The sequence below is a fragment of the Lucilia cuprina genome, chromosome 4 (assembly GCF_022045245.1).
Source record: "Lucilia cuprina isolate Lc7/37 chromosome 4, ASM2204524v1, whole genome shotgun sequence".
Classification (NCBI taxonomy): Eukaryota; Metazoa; Arthropoda; class Insecta; order Diptera; family Calliphoridae; genus Lucilia; species Lucilia cuprina.
The window spans coordinates 34,165,318-34,183,656 of record NC_060952.1 but is presented as its reverse complement, the minus strand read 5'-3'; the positions used below and the strand labels follow the sequence as shown (position 1 = coordinate 34,183,656).

At 26.1% G+C, this 18,339-nt stretch overlaps 1 protein-coding gene across 6 annotated transcripts in view; it reads right to left on the bottom strand.

The window, feature by feature from the left end:
* LOC111682707 (tolloid-like protein 1) overlaps positions 1-15,604 on the bottom strand; it is a 69,881-nt gene extending 54,277 nt beyond the window's left edge. For 4 of the 6 annotated variants that reach the window (XR_006940636.1, XM_046949212.1, XM_046949214.1 and 1 more), the window contains exon 1: positions 15,445-15,602. The gene's annotated coding sequence lies outside the window, so the exon portion shown is untranslated. Of the gene's footprint in view, positions 1-15,444 lie in introns of all 6 variants that reach the window. The other 2 variants (XR_006940637.1, XM_046949215.1) reach the window with 2 other exon arrangements.
* Between the last annotated feature and the right edge of the window lie 2,735 nt (positions 15,605-18,339).

Sequence of the window (18,339 nt, the reverse complement as noted above, 5' to 3'; positions counted from 1 at the left end):
TTATCTATTTATCTATCTATCTATCTATCTATCTATCTATCTATCTATCTATCTATCTATCTATCTATCTATCTATCTATCTATCTATCATATTATAACATGCTACGCGACAGTGTTTCATAAAGTCAAAGTGGTGCTAAACCACGATGGTTGAAGTTTCGGGGACTACATCGGGGTATTCATTAAGTTTTAATAGTGACGACAATCATTTTGCAAGGGGACACGAATATGTACAGAAACGACTTTCTGAGTGTTCCTTATAGAACCACATTAACATCTTTCTTAAGATTGTAACAGACAGGTTCCTCATTATATATGTATTTTATCTCTAAATATTTTGTTTTCATTTGGTAAAGGTTAACACTATTTCAAAATTTTAATTTTTCCTGCTGAATACTAAAAGTGTTCTTAAAAATAGAAAATCCACCACTTTTTTACTACCAGCAGATTAAAATAGTTTTTTTTGTAACAAGAATATTGAAATTGTTCTTCCACTCTAAATGGATTAGTTTTATGTTCGTTTTTTTTTTTTTTGCTATATGAGTTCAAGGTACGGTTGATAGCTATAGTTTTTCCTTCCATTTCTTTAGCGTTTAGCTTTAAAAACAGAGAAATTCAAATTCATTCAGGTGTTTAATGTAGATTTTACTTTTATATTTTCCAATGCAACATGTCTCCTGTTATAGTTTCCTTGTTGTTTGTTTGGCAGAGCTTTAGATTTTGTAATACTTGTAAAACTATTTTTTTGTTTTTTTTTCGTTCTGTATACTGCTACACACTGAAAAAAAAAACATGGAAATGGAATTATCTTTGTGTAGTGAAAACTGTAAGAGGTATGGTTATGGCTTAGATAACAAATCGATTAACTCCATATGGAAATAAAAAATCAATGGCATATTTCAAATATATAAATAAATGAACTATATTTCAAAAATGGAGTTAAATGTTTTAGCAACAGTAACAGTATTAAGATATTTGTTTCTTTGTGTAGCTGTAGTGGTAAACATAAGCTACAAACTTAAATAAAAAAAACACAATTTCCTTTTACTGTATTTTTACTTTGTTCAAACAGTGTTTAAGGTAAATAAAGTGATTAATCTTTTAGATCTTTGTTAACAAAAACACGAGCTCACAATATGTATATACACGTGTGTTCAGTTTTATCCCTGTTTGTGTCGTTTATGTTCTCGTTATTGTTTCATTTACAAAAAGGTCGAATGTTTAATTTTTGCTTTTTTTGTTTCTTTTAACAGAAAAATAAATAAATTAAAAAAAATAAATGTCGCTTGAATGCTGGTTTTAAAAGGTTTAACCAATAAAAGGAAATATCATTACTGTTTTATTTAGGGTTTTTAATAAGAGTTTAAATTCATTATACCCTACACCACTATAGTGGGGAGGGTATTATACGTTTGTGCTGATGTTTGTAACATACAAAAATATTGGTCCAATACCCACCTTAAAGTATACCGATCGATTCAGAATCATTTTTTGAGTCGATTAAGACATGTCCGTCCGTCCGTTCGTCCGTCCGTCCGGCTGGCTGGATGGCTGGCTGTCCATGTAAACCTTGTGCGCAAGGTACAGGCCGCAATTTTCAAGATAATTTGATGAAATTTGGACCAAGCATGTTTTTTGACACAAGGACGAAGCCTATTGAAAATGGTTAAAATCGGTCCATTATTTCACCTAGCTCCCATACAACCGTACCTCCCGATTTGAACTTTTTATGCTATAATTACGTCAAATATTCTGCTACCTCTCTAAAAATTGGCACAAATAAGTTTTATATAAGTATAAATGATACTGCAGATTTTCGTAAGGATCGGCCTATATTTGACCCTAGCCCCCATACAAACCCCCCTTCAAAAAATGACTTAAACGTCTAAAATTGACTTGTAACCATTTGTATCGCAATGAAACTCAACAAAACTAACTGTTATTTAGAAATATATCCTTTTCCCAAATTTACCGAGGATCGGCCCATATTTGACCTATATAAAGCCTCATTTAGAAATTTTAGTTTTTTATCAATAAATGGCTTAAATATTTTGGAATTATGGTAATATTCAACATAAAAGTTTCTTTACAAAAAATAAACATTTTATAAAAGTAAAAATTGTAAAAATATACTCATGGTGTAGGGTATCATATGGTCGGCCATGCCCGGCTATACTTTCCTACTTGTTTTAAAATATATACATTAAATGAATTGACAGTAATTAATTCTTTTTGCAAAATTTGATTATCTATAAAATTATTGAAAATTCTGGCTAACTCATCGGACGGCTTAGTGCCGTAATAGTATCTATTTGAAGTGACTCAAAACTAAGGTTATGGAACACTGAACTTGATAGATTGTTCCTTCATTGTCTGAGCAATAAAACTGTGTAAGATTAATCAGGCTTGAGTGGTAATGTTTACATTTCCAATTACAATTATATTTAAATTATTTGTAATTGAAGTATTACCAATTAAAATTATTTGTAATCGAAATATTTCTGCTGAACATCCTTACATGCAGACCATAGGAAAGAACACCAGAACCGAGACAGAAAATCTGTCACAAACAATAAGTCACGTACGATATTCAAATCTGTTCAAAAAAGAAACAACTAGACAATTTTCAGATTTTGGTGTATTTTTGGACATGTACTTTAAAGACAGTTGCATTTTTTTGTCACGTATGATATCCCATACAAATATGCAGTAAAATGCATATTTTAGAAAACCACGTTCAAATGGTTTGTGTTAATGGAAAGGAATGACAAGCGTATTTTTCGGAACATTCTGCCTAAGACCTATAAAAATTAATATATAGGTTTTTTCGCAAGTGATATTTAACTAAGACCACCCGTATAACACTTTGATATGTTTAAACTATGTATAGACGGTTGTAAGATCTTACATCGTTGGCAAGAATTTGAATTTACAATTTTTGTCTTGCAACTTTGTAAGAAAAAACATTGTCAATATATTGTAAAACTATTTCATTGTCAGACATTTGTAATGTGTAAACACATTAAGTTCACCTTTGTGGCATAATTGTCTGACAATTTTTATTGAATTCGCCAAGTATTGTCATTTTATTGGCAGAAGACTTATGCAGATAAAACAAGATTTGGCAACTCTTGCTTTACAACAATCTGACAATAGTGTAAAGTGACAATTTCCCTTGACAAATACATTTTTTGTCTGACAATTAAATTGTAAAGATTTCATACAACTGTCAAAACTGACAACAGTCTGACAAAAGTGTGAAGTGACAATTTTTGTTGGCAAATATTTTTATTGTCTGACAATTAAATTGTAATGTTTTCTTACAACTGTCTAAACTGTCAACGATGTAAGTTCTGTCCAGGCTTCGTCTTACTACTCTTTACTTTGAAGTTTAAAGAACGTCATAAATTTGTCCATAATGGACAAACCTTAAAGACTTTAAATATGATTTTTTCCACTGAAATTTTAAAGATTTTCAATTGCATTTTTTCTTTTATTAAAGCAAGAACTATTCACAAATATATCTTTACTTTTACACCAGAAAAAAAGATAGCAAACATTTTATTATTAATTAAACAATTTCCTTTTCCTTATTTCTTTCTATATTTTTGGCAAATTTTTTTTAGATTATTTGCAGCAGTTTGTAGTTTCTTTTACAAACTAACTAAGTAAAAATAGAAATATTTCATTGCTATTTTTAGAAACTTTAACATTTTTTTCAGACTTGTTACAAAACTAAAAATTCGCTATGTATGATATACATATGTATTTGCCAATATTTGTACGTGTTTGCTAATAATTTATAGTGGAAGTTTTTAGATGTTTTAATAAAAACAAGAGTAATAAACACAACATAAAGAAATTTATAACATTTTTTTTTGTATATTCATAAATTTCAATGACTATGAACACATGAATTCCCCCGAAATGTAAAAATTTATTTCCTTATACATCATCTGTAGGTCACGTTAAAATTGTGTTCTATTTTTAGTTTCTATCAAAAAAAGGTAAATAAAAAGCATGAAAATTCAATTTTCAAAATCTAACACTCATTCACAAACATATTTTGTATGAACAAACAACATACTAGAATGTTCCTTTAAGCTAAATCAAATGAATTTTTTACACTTTTAATGCATGACACAACATGTTTTTAATATACAAAAGTAAAAATTTTTTAAAGAAATTTACACATCATCGAGTATGATTAATATTTAATTTTCAATATTAATCATACGCATTGATGTGCATATTTAAATGAAAATTCTTTGTTTATAAACATGTAGAACTATACATTCTCTCCTATAATGTAACAATTAAATTAGCAGATTTTTTAGGTTAAAGTCCAATGGTCCAAAAGAAATCTGCTGAAAGTTCCAATTGGGGTTTGTCATTCCCGAAAAATATGTGTAGCATCATCATTTGCATTTGTGCGTTTATGACTAAGTGTTTCGATTTCTTTAGCTCACAAAAAAAAATACTCTATTAAAAATACATTTATTTCTCTAGTCATCATACCCACTCTCTCATGCCACAGCACTCTCTAACACCCACTAACAGAAAAACTAAAATAAAAAGTGAAAAACAAAAGAAAAATGAACAACAACATTTTTGATTAATTGACAATAAACTGACATGTACATTTAAGAGCTAAAATCCAAGCATAATTTTGACATACACAATGAGAGTAAAATTTGTTATTTTTTCATCTCATCTTATTTCCTTTTCTCTTCTATTCTTTTGTATTTCAAGTGTCAAGGTGTGAGAAAAATCTTCATATTGATAAGCATTAAGTAAACAGACAGACTGGATGGATGGATAGCCTTAGAGACAGCCTTTTTTTCTCTTTTAATATTAATGATAAATAGAAAAAGGTTTCTTGTTAAAAATAAGCAAAAACAATTTATTTTCTAAATGGTTTCAACATTAAAATAAATGTTTTGACTTTGTTCTCTTTTCAATCTCAACTATGATATTGTATTTTAAAAAGGGGTTACATAAAAATATGTATGTTAAATAAACAGATTCCCCTTTGGATTTGTATACAAATTGCTTATATTTATATGCAGAAAATAGGAAGAAAGATATTAACAATTTTGGAATTTACATAAATTAACTAGAAAATTTAAATTTTGCTGAAAATTATTGAAAAATTTAAAAAATTATATAAATTTTGTCGAACTTCTTAGAAATCTAACTACTTCCTTAAGAAAATTTTCGATATCGAACTATTTTCTTAAAAACAAACTTTCAATATCGAATAATTATTTATAGAAAACGTTTGATATAAAAATTTTCTATAGAAAATTCTTAACATCAAAAATTTTTTTCAAAAAACTTTCGGCATAGAAAATATAAAAAACTTTCGAAATCGAACAATTATTTTAATAGAATATGCGATAATGAACATTTTTCTTAAAAAAAAATATCGATATCATAAAATTTTTATAAAAAAGTTTTTATATTGAAAATTTTCTAAAGAAAACTTAAATATCAAAAGTTAGTTTAATACAAAACTTTTGAAATTTAAAAATTTTCTATAGAAAACTTTCGATATAGAACATTTTTCTATAGAAAACTTTCAATATCGACTAATTTTTACAAACAATTCTTGATATCGAATAATTTTCTTTAAAAAATCTTTCTTTTTGAATATTTTAATAGAATTTTAATATTAAACAATTTTTTTAAAAAAAGCTCATAATTGAAAGTTTACTTAAAAAACTTTCGATATCGAAAAATTTTTATAAAAAATTTTAATATTAAAAATATTTTTTTAAACATTATTAACATTAAAACATTTTTTTAGAAAACTTTCTTAATATCGAAAATTTTCTTTAAAAAACTTTCGATATCGAAAAGTTATAAAAAAATGTTTCGAAATCGAACAATTATTAAAAAAACATTCGATAATGAACATTTTTCTTTAAAAATATTGATATCGTAAAATTTTTATAAAAAAGTTTTTATATTGAACTTTTTTTCACAGAAAACTTTTAGTATTAAACAAACTTTTGATATTTAACAATTTTCTGTAGAAAACTTTTGATATAAAACATTTTTCTATAGAAAACATTCAATATCAAAAAATGTTTAGAAACTATTTTTATATCGAATAATTTTATTAAAAAATCTTTTGATATCGAACGATTTTTTTCTATATACAACTTACAGAAAAACTTTGTTTTTGAATATTTTTATAGAAGAATTAAAAAAAAAACTCTCAATATCGAAAGTTTCTTTAAAAAACTTCGATATCGAAAAATGTATATAATGAAAATATTTTATTAAACCATTTTAACATTGAAACATTTTTTGTAGAAAACTTTCGATATCGAAAAACTTTCTTTAAAAACTTTCAATATCGTTCAATTTTCTTTATTTAACTTTTGATGTCGAACAATTTTATATAGAAAACTTTGAATATTAACCAATTTAACTTCGATATCGAAAAATTTATATAATGAAAATATTTTATTAAACCATTTTAACATTGAAACATTTTTTGTAGAAAACTTTCGATATCGAAAAATTTTCTTTAAAAACTTTCAATATCGTTCAATTTTCTTTATTCAACTTTTGATTTCGAACAATTTTATATGAAAACTTTGAATATTAAACAATTTTATATTAAAAACTTCAGATATTGAATAATTTTCTTTCGGAAACTTTTTATATCGAACAATTTTCTTAGAATTCTTTCTTTTCTTTAAATGCTTTCGCTATCGAACAATTTTTTATATTGAACAATTTTCTTTTTCAATATCGAATAATTTTTCTTTAAAACATTCGATATCGAACTTTTTCTTCATACAATTTTCAATATTGAATAATTTTCAATAGAAAACTTTGAGCATTAAACAATTTTATATTAAATACCCTTAATATTAAACAAATTTCCTTCGAAAACTTATTCAAGTTTGACTTGGACTTTTGAACTCAACAACACCTCCTCTTTGTGCATACCAAATTTCATTAAAATCGGATTAACCGTTTAGAAGTTACCGAATTATTTCCCTCTTTTTTTCCTATACCACTGTGGGTCAGTATATTCAAACTGTTAATCCTCAAATAACCGAAATAATCCAGAATAACCCTATACACTATTTAAAGATCTAGTTTTATTACATCTAAGAACTTTAAATTTTTTGAATAAATGAACTCTAATAAAGTTCGTTAAACTGTTAAGTTTTTTCGTGCCCCACGTTGGGCGCCATTTATATATGTAATGTACAAATCAGAGCTCTATGTGAAAATGTTGCAATACACATAAACACACGAGAAATAAATCAGAATTTACTTGTGAAAACAAATTGAATCGTTTTGCGTAAGGGCTATTCAGTAGAGAGAGGACTGCGGGAACCGGGGGTGGTTCGGTCCTTCCCTATCTAAATGCATGTTCAATTACACTAGTTATTATAGAATCCCTATTTTGTGAGTGATAAAAAGGTGTCAGGACCAGACTAACTAGACACATCTAGTCATATTGAAAGTAAAAAAAGGTGCGGATGTTAACCGATTAACTCTTAAATATGTATCTCTTGATGATGTTGATTGAGATACTGCCTCAAATCCGTCTCCTTCCATAATTTTCTAGGCAAATTAAAGAAATCCCGAACTTAAACTTTCACCTATACATTAAACTATTCGATCCATTTGAAGAAAACACCCGAAAATTTTAAATTAGCATTCCATTTTACAAAATTATTTATTCAACCCATTAAACTTATTAAGAAATTAGAATATAGACAAAATTTAAATAAAATGTTATATGAGAAACTATTTAAATTAACTTTCAGTTGAATTATAATGAAACAATAAACTGTATGTTTCATATTCCGCAAAAACAAAATCTTAACATAAGGTTCACAAATGTTTAAATTATAAATCATGTAGTAGTACATAAGTATAGGCGAAACTGAAGGAGTTTTCAAAGAAACATTTTTATTATCTTCACACAGACGAGCTCTGAGAGAATAAAACAAACTTGTGACAACTAAACGCACTCACTAAACATCAAATTTTCTTCTCAAAATTGCGAGGATATTACCACTTATTAGTTTTTCTTATCTCTTAAACTTAATGTTTATTATTTTTTTCAACACTTTTCATTTATTTAAAACCCCGAAAATAATTTATATTTTACAAACGAAAAAAAAAATATTTTTTATTCTTTGACATTTTATTTTAATTGAAATTGAAAAATGAAAATTAAAAAAGTATTTTACATACTTTTTTTATTTCAACAAAAAAATAACAAAAGACATGTTTATAATACGTTTTGAGATAAAATATCTTTTCAAAACAATAAATAACTAATATTTTCATTCACCTTTGAAACAACTGTGTTTATTTTTGTGCTTCTACTAATACATTCTCACCAGTTAAGTCTTTGGCAGGGGACTTAGGCCCTTGACAATTAGTTTCGCCTATATACTACTATATGTTATACATAAATATCTTTCTTATTTTAAAGAGTAATAATTTTGGCAAAACAAAAGAAAACTAAGAAACAAAATTCAACAAGTAAGTGTTAGTTATCCCAAAGAGATTTAATTCAAGAGTGAATTAAATGTTTTTACTGACTTACCGCATCACTTTTTTTGAATGAGTAAATTAAGTTTTGATTTGCATTATTCTATAGTTTGCCATTTAGGTTAGTATTAGAATATAATAACTAAATATAAATATTGTGCAATACTATGTTTTAAGAGTAAAGAGAATTTTAATAAAATTTTCTTTACATAGGTTAATTAGCTATACATACATACATACATACATACATACATACATACATACATACATACATACATACATACATACATACATACATACATACATACATACATACAGACAGACATACAGACATACAATCATACAGACATACAGACAGTCAGTCAGACAGATAATAGAAGGACGATCATTTCTAGCTAAATCGACTAAAGTTATTCTGAGTCGATTAGTGTACTTTAAGTTGGAAGTCAGGTCAATATTTTTCTGTGTTATAAACATCACCACAAAGGATTTCGCCATTAATATAAATATTTATCTTAAGGTCTTTAGTGAATTTGAAGCTCTTGGGCCCTCAGACAAGCGACATAGTTCATAAAGTTTAACACATCAGGTAATCGTTTATGCTCCGATTTATATGAAATAATTTAAATAAAAATCATAAAATATTTTAAATGTTACCGAGGGGATCAGATTCATCCAAAATCGCTAATTTTAAAGACAAAGATAAATTGAAGTATATTGGTAATGATAGTGAACATCTTATTTTTAAGCTAAAAGATATTATTGATTTACTTATAAGAGATTTCGCTAGTATTCTTAAAAATATTCATACTCAACAAGTTAAACACAAGCCTTAACAATATTGTTGACACAGTCAAAACTTTCAGTTTGTATTTCCCCTAATGCTTTTACAACACCGTAATATCAATTATTTGAGCTATAATAAACTTTTACATTTAATATCATAATAAGATTTCTCAAAATTAAACAAACTATAAAAACAAAAACAAATACACAGATTCTAAAACCAACATTTTCAAAATATATTTGGAAAATTTACATATTATTGTATGCTGTATGTGTATTTATGTTAAAAAAAACATGATTAAGCTTTTAATTTAATTTAAATTTATCCCCATTTATTTTGCTTTTTTTTACAACATATTGCAAATGTTCATTACATTTTGACATTATTGTTTAAACAAATCTTTAACAGAAAAATAATAATTCTAAACAAAATATTTACATACAAATTGCACTTTTAAATAGATTTTTTACTATTACAAGCAAGTAAAATAAATAAATTTGATGCCGTAAAAATTACACACAAGGGCGTATTTTCTATACAACCAAATACAATAGAAAACATTTTCCATATGAAGTAGGATTTGAAAAGACAAAATATGTATAAAATAATTTGCATATTTTGTGGGTGAAAAGAACTAAACATAATATACACATGCAAACAAGTATTTTGTGGTTAAAATAAACCTGACAGTTTTGAATGGTCATGTTGCCTAAATGTTTGTATCACTTGTTAATATTAAGTTATAAATCATACTTTCAATTAAGTAAAAAACCACCTAAAAAGGATACACTAACTCTTTGTAAAACTACTGAGTTTAAAACAAGAATCCAGTAATAATAAAAAAAGGATAAGGTACATGCACACGTTTAACTGTATGAAAGTATGTGAAGGCATCTACTCATTTTATACATAAATGTATTTATAAATGTGCGTATTTTTGTTAGTGTATGTGAGCTAGTAGTAATGTAAACAAATTCAAATTTTAAATTTTATACTTGTCTCTATTGCAGGAGCAGTAGAAAAGAAAATAGACAACAATATAAAAATATAGTCATTGAACAATTTTTTATAGAAAGTAATTTGCATGAAAATGACAAATAAACTTAAAAAGATACATAAACCTACTACATGTAGAAGGGGTGTACATATACAATGCAATGCAACACCTGTTTTTAATGTACACACTGAATGTTGTTGACTACAGTTGCAACAATTTGCTACGGGGTCTGATAAGAACAATTTGAAAGAATTTAAAAGCTCTTAATATTAAAAATATGTATCCTTATTTGATTTAAGTTAATTTTCGAACTCGACCTGAACTGGAACTGAATTCGAACAGAACTAGAACTGAACTAGAAATGAACTAGAACTGAACTAGAACTAGAACTGAACTAGAACTGTACTAGAACTGAACTAGAACTAAACTAGAACTGAACTAGAACTGAACTAGAACTGAACTAGAACTGAACTAGAACTGAACTAGAACTGAACTAGAACTGAACTAGAACTGAACTAGAACTGAACTAGAACTGAACTAGAACTGAACTAGAACTGAACTAGAACTGAACTAGAACTGATCTATTACTGAACTAGAACTGAACTAGAACTGAACTAGAACTGAACTAGAACTGAACTAGAACTGAACTGGAGCTGAGCTAGAACTGAACTAAAATTTATCAAAGCATTTTATAACTCGCCATATTTTACTTCAACTTTAAGTATTTTAACAACTTAATGTTTTTTTGTTTTCTACTTATATGTAGGTTTCATTTACGTTTTTTTTTTGAAACCTTGTATGTGTCAATCATTAAGTAATTTAGTATTTATATATTTATGGAAATGTTCCGAACATTTCATGTAAATCTTAATTTTTTTGTTTCGAAACAAACCATGTTCTGACACTATGTTAGAATCAATATTAAACTTGTATTATTTAATATTAGCTCAACAAAAAGAAACAATTTAGCTGAATACAATGAAAAAAACTTAAATAGAAAGAAATTGCAACATAAATTCATGTTGAACATGTTTGAACATAACGAATACATTTAATGCTCGTAAATATAAATTATGCTTTCTAAGCAAGTTGTACTTGGTTTTACTTTTTGCGCTCATAAATTAAAAAAAGAAATCCTATATACAGTGATTTTTTTAAGCAGCAACTACTTTCAGGAACTGTTGCCAATATGGAAAAAGGAAAAAGTTGTACTATGTATAACATATTCCCAGTTATAGCTTGTTTTTTTTTTTGTGCCAGCAATTGGAAAAAATGTTCAATATGTAAAATAACTTAAGGCTACAATGCGTTCGTGTTGTAGATATATTATAAAAGGATGCAAGTTGCTGGCAGAAATAATTGAAAAATGACACAGAATATATATTACGTATTCAAGTTTGAATTGCAAGAAATGTGGTATTGAAGTAATAGTAATATGGTAGTAAGTAAGTAAATAAGTTATACTAGAAGTTATTGTAAAATAGAATGTAATACATTGCGCTAAAGGCAAAGTGCAAAGAAACCTTAGTGCACATCATAATAAAAAACAGTTCATTTAAGTTAAGAATTGTGGTTTAATATATATACTTTGTATGATTCTATTCCTTTTGGTATTAAGAAATGAATAAATGTTATAGGTTAGTATTATGTACTTTCAATGCTTATAAGCAAATATGTATAATCAATGATCAAAAAAAATTGTTGCAATTTTAAGATTATTAAAATTTTTTTTAAATTTAGTTCAATTCGCGGTATATTTCAGCTATTTTTTTAATATAATTAGAAATAGTAACATAATACAAAATATAAATTCAATAAATAATAGAAATATTTTTTTTGTACTCACGATTTTAAAGATATTATAAACGAAATGCTTACCTGAAAAAAGATAAAAAATATTTGTTAATTAACTTATGTAGAATGTTTATATTATAACTATAACATAAAAACTTAAAAAACTTTTTACCACTTTAAATATTACTGAAAATATTTAAAAAGTTTTTTAATTGAAAAACAAAAAAATACTGACTATATGAAAATATGGATAATATTGATTTTATCTTTTTAGATTCTTAGATATAACAATGTTTGTCCATCTAAAATAGGAACTAAAAATATAGGAATGATTTAAATTTTCCACAAACACTTTTTATTTGTTTGCTATTGAAATATATTTGATCTTAGCCCCCATTACTTCAAAAAAATTATTTAATTCTCATAACTTGTTCAAAACCTTTAAAATTGTGCCTGCAGTTAAAGGTGGCTGTGATATGGACTTGTTCTAAGAGGATATCTGTTGGTTTCCTGGACACTCTAAGCACTCATCAGCTCGATTGGAAATGGAAAATTGACCCTGTATTCGATTAATAATCGAAAAACCAAATTTTGAAGTAAAAATTTTAGGTTTTCTATATTAGACAGAATGCTCGTTTTCACATAAGCGAATTATTCGTTTAATTTTTTACATTCGCTTATACATTCACTAAAAAATTTAGTTATGTATCATGAAGTAAAAATGTTGTGCCAACTTGATTTTTCATCAAAATATATCACCGTCTTACAAAATGAAAGAAAAACAAGAATGAATGTATAGTCGGGCGTAGCCGACCATTTGATACCCTACACCAGTCAGTATGTATGGTAAAAATGGGGATTATTTAAAAAAATAAAGCATTTGGTTTGTTTTTTAACTTAATTTGGGAATATTTTTTACTCTTTTTTTGGCAAAAAAGGAGATATTTTACAAGAGGGCTCAAAAGGGAGTAGGGCAAAATATGGCCCTATCCTTAAAAATGTTGGTAGGGGGAGTTATGTCTTCTTCAATATTATTTATGTAGAATTTAAAAGTGTTATTAGTGTTTGTAAGTGAATGTTGACCTATAAGTCATTTTCTGAAGGGGAGTTTGTATGGGGGATAGGGTCAAATGAAGCCCTATCATTACAAAAATCGGTAGTGTCATTTAAAGTTCTATAAAACTAAGTTTTGTCGATTTTTGTTAACATAATAGATCATTTAAATTAATTATAGGCCAAAAGGCCCTATTTGGGTGGGTACGGTTGTATGGGGCTAGTCGAAACAATGGACCGATTTTAACCATTTTCAATAGGATTCGGGCCAAAAGAAGCGTGTGTGCTAAATTTCATCCAATTATTTGAAAATTGCGGCCTGTACCTTGGGCACAAAGTTTACATGGACAGCCAGCCAGACGGACGGACATAGCTTAATCGACTCAGAAAATTATTCTAAGCCGATTGGTATACTTTAAGGTGGGTATAAAACGAATATTTTTGTAGCACAAACCCAATATACCCTCCCCACTAAAGTGGTGTATATATATTTTTATATATTCTCCTTAAAAATATTTAAGTTCTTTAACAAAGCTGACATTCGCAACACCCTACATTTTACAAGACTTTGGACTAGGATAGTGATTTTTCTATAGTCTGATCCATAATTTAGTCTATAAGTGAGTTTTTGATTTATAATTATAGTCTTTAGAGTCTATGTAGTCTATAAACTATTTTATTACATATCTAGTTTATTGACTACTCTTTGAATTTGTCTTTAAATTAAAATATATTCATGTATCTGTCGATAATCTATCGAGTATACATTCTATTCTTATGTCTAAACGAGAGACTAGTATATAAAGTATTTAGTTTAAAACTGCTCTATTGTGTAATCCATAGGAGGCCAAATACTGACGACACCTGTACGTATAAGTATTAATGATGTATTGAATATTAATTATACGTCTTGAATGACAAGAGCTACATCTTTGCGCAGAGAGTAAATCAAAATTTTACCGAGATGCTAAATCTTTGGGTGCTCAACTAAAAATGCATGACTATGTGCAAAACTGAGAGATTATATTTATAAGTTTTTCATTTCTAGTGGAAAGTTTTACGTTGTGGAATTGTTTTGTTTTTATTAACAATGGGTTAATGATTTATTGATATGTATTATAAATATTTATGATTTATTTGCTCCAGAGAGTTAATCAAAATACCAAACATTTTGCAAGATATGATCACTTCGGTGTAATTTGTGCAAAAATTTTTAGGGGTCCCATAAAGAGACATGACTATGGGCCTTTGTATTTTTTTTATGACGTAGTGGTGTCCTTATATGTCTTTTATTTTAATTTTTCAATTCCAGTGGAAAGTTTTATATTGTGAAATTGTGCTAATTTTATTAACAATACTTGTACGTATACGTATTAATTATTTATTGATATTACAAATATTAAGAATACGCCTTGAAAGCAAAAAAAATATTTTTTTAGTAAATTTGATCACGGTTTTTTACTACAACTTTGCTTCCATGATTAAATCGAATAAACAAACGTTTTGCAAGATATTACCCTAAGAAAATTATTTTTTTTTTGCAAAAGTATGTCGAGGTCCTAAGTCCTTGAGGGCCCAAAAAAGTGCAAGACTATGGCCTTTTATGGCGTAGTGGTGTTCTAAATATGGTAATATTTATAATTTTTTCACTTTTAGTAGAATATTTAACATTGAGAAATTGAGCTCATTTTCTTAACATCAACTGTACGTATACGTGTTAATAATTTATTGATATTAAAATATTATGTATACGCCTTAAAAATAAAAATATCAAATTTTTGCGATTTTGATCTTGATTTTTTGATTTTGTATGTATGTTTTTTATGACAAGAGTTACAACTTTGTTGCAAAGAGTAAATCTGAATTCCAGACGTCTTTTGAGATATGAGCCTAAAAAAATTATATTTTTTTTTAGCAAGAGATAACAAATCTTTGGGACCAAAAACAAATGTTAATGACTAAGAACAAAGCTGGCAAATACGTGTCTTTTTCATTGGACTTTTATTACGTTTTTTATTTCCAATGAAATCTTAAATTAACAAATTTTGCTGCTTTAACTAACGACACCTGTACGTATACGTGTTAACGATTTATTGACATTTAAAATATAAAGTATACGTCCTTAAATGAAAAAAATCTAATTTTTGCGATTTCGATATTGATTTTTCGATTTTATATGTTCTTTATGACAAACTTTGTTTCAAAGTTAATATTTTTTTTCATTTTGCAATGTGTAATTGATTAAAAATTATGTTATTTAACATTGATATTTTCTTACCTTTTTAGTCATAAAAAAGCCTTTCACATAGTTGAATTTTTTCATATTTGATACAAAATAAATTTTATACAGTATTTTTTTTTTTCCATAATATTATCGTAGTAATAGAACACTTATGTTTTGCAATAAATTTTAAAAAATTTAATTATTGCACATATTTCCAGAGTTAGTTCTAACCAATTTATAGAAAATATTAAGTTTTCAAACACATATTATTTGATTTAAATATTTAAACCAAAATAAAACACTTTTACATTAATTTAAGTTTTTTTTTCTTTAGTTTTATGAAGATTTTAAATTGAAAATACACATTTTTTTCAAATGAGCAGTTACAGAGCATTTTACAAAATAATAACTGCTAATTGTTGTTATTATATTATATAATATATATGTTAATGTTATTAAACACATTTAAAAATAATTATATAATACATTTATAATTATTAATTTTTGTTAATATATTGTTATATACTTTTTTACATTGTATTTATATTTTTATAAAAACTTTTTTTTTTAACACAATATTAAGTAGTTTAAAGGTTAAAATGTTATTTTTTTTCATTTTTGTAAACTTGTTATTAAAACTGTAGTTTATATTTGAAGGAGTTATTTTTTAAGAAAAATATTTCATTTTATTTAAAATTATATGTTTTTCTTTTTTTATTGTATTTTTGTTGTTGTTATTGTTTTAAATTATATATATATATAAAAAATTGTTTTAAAAATATACAAAATTATTTGTTTTTTTTTTATTGAATTTTTAAATTATTAACATTTTCTGTAAATTATTTGTGTTTTTGTTGGAAATTATTTTAATAAATGTTGTTGGTGTTTATTTGTTGTTTTTTTGCTTTATTTAACAAGTGTTTTTTTTTGGTGTGAAAAAAACTTTTCCTTTATGTTGTTTTGTTAAACAAATATTGCTCGAAAATTTGATTATTTTTTTTTTTAAATTTCATTATGATATGATTTGAAATTTCATATTTTTATTGATTATTTTTAATTTTCCATAATTTTATTTTTTTATTATTACGTGATGTAAACAGTCTTCATAGGAAGTTTTTTTAATTATTTTAATTTATTATTTAATTTAGTTATTAATCTTTTATTGTAATTTGAGTTTAAAAAGGGATTTAGATATATTGTTGCAACATTGTTTATAAACATTTTTTGTTATAGAAAATTCTTTAAATTTCTTGCGAAAGTTCTTAGTGAAAAAGAAAGTTCTTAGTGAAAAATTGTATATTGTTCTTTGCCTTATGTTGCTGCAACAATGTTGTGAATAATTATTTTTAATGTTGCAATATGTTTTTAATAACATTTAGAAGGTCGTAAGTGAAGCTTTCTCGCCGTTAACCAGTTTTTCTAATTACAAAATAATTGTTGAGTTGTTTTGTTTAAGTTTTCTTGACAACATATTGAAGCAACTTTATATCGATATGAAATATCTGTTGATAGTTATTTCAATACAGCAACATGTTGTTTCATTACTTGTATTCAAAATCTATATAATATTTCTTTTGATTGAAAAATTCTTCATTTTGGTTTTCTTGGCAACATGTTGATGAAATATATTCTTGTAAAATGTTTGGAATTTGCTGTTATTTCAGATTTTTGTCCTGTTCCTAAGTTAGTTAATGACTTTAGTTTTCCATATGTTAATGAAACATATCTTTCGAAGGTCTAATAGTCAGGGTTTTTCTGTTAGATTGATATATATTTCTTTACTTTTTTTTAAACATGTTCAAGCAACATGTTATTGAAATGGTTTTTGCCTTCTTATTAAGTACTATTCCTTTTTCCATATTTTTTGAACAAACTTCATTGCTTTTATTTTTGTTTGATAAATATTTTTTAACTTTCTTTCTGCACACGAACTTAAATTGGAGTGTTAATGGCAACATTTATTACAAAAAATTCTTCAGCAACATTTTAATTTTCCATTTTTTTACGTGAATTGAAAGATCCTTTTAGGTCTTCAACGTGTTTATTTGATTTTTTGGTTGTTTTAGTTATTGCAACATTCTCCCAGAATGAATAGATTGGATTGAATGATATTTTTGAGCTTTGCAACATGTTCGATAAATATTGTTTGCTTGCACAAGTTTTAGTCATTGCAACATATTCAAAAAACGTTCCTGACTTGATTTATTTTAAATAATTTAAAATTGTTTTTAGTTAGCAATAGTTTTTCTATTTCCATGTTGTTAAATGTTGATGAGATGTTTCTAACTTTTTAATGAATATTACCAACATGATAAACAACTTAGAAACACTTATTATAGCTTATTAAGATGTTGCAATCTTGTTTTTACTGTGTTCCCTTTAATTTTGACTGCAATCTTGTTATATGTTGATGTGATATTTACGACGTTTTAATTAATATTGGCAACATGGTATCTAACTGCGGTAATGTTCATAACGATGTTGCAAACATATCGCTAGTTGTTGATACATGTTTATACTGAGTTTAGATTTGTTTTTTTTTTGCTGCCATGTTGTTAAATATTGCTGTTATGTTTCTGAATGAATATTGACGACATGGAAACAGTTCAAAAATGCGCTCGAACTATTATTGTGCTCACTAAGATGTTGCAAACATGTTTCTCTTTATTTAATGTTGCTGAGATGTTTCTTAATTATTGTTGATATATGTTTAAGGACTTTAAACATGTTTATAATACGAAATGTTATTTAATGAATCTTGTTTTCACATGTGTCATTTCCCTTATCAATATGTCGCCGTAATAAACTCGTATACTTTAAAACGTTACTTTGAAATTCTACTGCATACAATGTGTTCTTTAAATTTTGTTAAGTTGCTTAAAATGTTGCTTAATATTAGCCACATGTTTACAGCTACATAGTATTTGAAATATATACAAATTTACTTGA